The following is a 1,526-nucleotide window of genomic DNA, read 5'->3' as shown; positions in this document are numbered from 1 at the left end:
GACACCTATCTTTGGTGACTCATTTGAATCCCTACCTTGGTTTTTTGGATCTTGTCTCAATACTCAGCTCTTACCTAGATTTATTCTTCTAACATAAGGATCCCTACCAGCCTCCAGAAATTGGATCCCTCTTCATGTTCCAAAGGTAATTTAGACATCCACCATCAGAACACCCCTGAGTCCGTGGAGGGATACTTAGCTGGAACCTGAACATTACACTTACCACACCCAGTCCTCACCTTGTCACTAGTGAATATCCACCTTCTGGACCATACCACAGTACATTGCAGAGCATCTGTGGCCCTGGCTGTGTTCACAAGGGCTTCAGTGGAGAACTATATGATGATCAGCTCCAGGGATGAACGCTCTGACAGCTCAGGCCTCACCGTCTGTGTTTTGACTTGGAAATGTGTTTTGAAGCCCTTTTCCTCAATACTGCCATGTACAGGTGTGCACTGTATATCTCTGGGAGGTGTTTCTGGTATATACTATACTATGATACAAAAGGTGTCCCTAGAGCTATATGGGGCATAGCTTGCATGGCCATATGTAGCAAATTGTTCATTCTTACCCCTGGAACAGATCCTTCCCTGAGGTTGTTGAGGAAAGAATGCAAAGTTTTATTAGGAAAGCAGAGCATTGGATATATGAAGCTGGACCCCACTAATGGCTTAGTAATGGCTGATTACTGATACCTCAAGTTCAGTGACAGTCAGGTGATGTGGGCCATGTCCTTTAGATGGTTCAACTTTGACATTATCAGTGACCTGGCATCCCACACTGCTGAGCAGTTAATTCATGACATGAATCAGAGTACCAAAGATAAATTCAGAATCCCAAGAAACCCTCTGGACCGGGAAACTTTCAGCCCCCTGAGACTGTATAACTGTTGATGACAGTGATTGAGTGAGGGCAGCAGATGAATGTTTACTCACAATGGCTCCCAGCTAAGATCAATACAGGGGCAGAACCCACAGATGGCTGGATATCCAAAACAGAAGTCTCTATCCCCCTGGAGGAAAGGTTGTATCCAAGGACTGTGGCTGTGCCTCATTTGGTCCATGGAAGCTCTACTCGACCTATGTCAGATATGGCACCTTCCAGTTCTGATCTTCCCATTATCATAGGAAAGTACAGATTTTCATCTATTTGTATACTCATTTGTCCCAAGGCCTGGGACACAGTGAGTATTCAATAAATATTTGTTGAATGAGTGTATGATTACTCAGTAATAGGTCAATGATGAGTCCTGGACTCTCAAAGAATTTATGCATCTATTTTTGTCTTAGGATACCATTACAATGCACTCTCTTGGAGACCTACCTCTTCCATAACAAAGATAATCTCAATTTATCCTAGAACACTGGTCATGTATCTGCATCGATTTTAACTTCTCTGTTCATTATAGAGATTGGGTACACAGACAAGCCATACTCTTGATCTACAACCATGATCGCTACCCCATAATTTTTCTTCTCTCCCTTTCTTTCTTTTCTTTTCTTTTCTTTCTTTCTTTCTTTCTTTCT

This window comes from Callorhinus ursinus, unplaced genomic scaffold (assembly GCF_003265705.2).
Source record: "Callorhinus ursinus isolate GAN/ISIS: 27379988/994484 unplaced genomic scaffold, GSC_fseal_2.0 scaffold73, whole genome shotgun sequence".
Classification (NCBI taxonomy): domain Eukaryota; kingdom Metazoa; phylum Chordata; class Mammalia; order Carnivora; family Otariidae; genus Callorhinus; species Callorhinus ursinus.
This window is presented reverse-complemented; position numbering follows the sequence as displayed.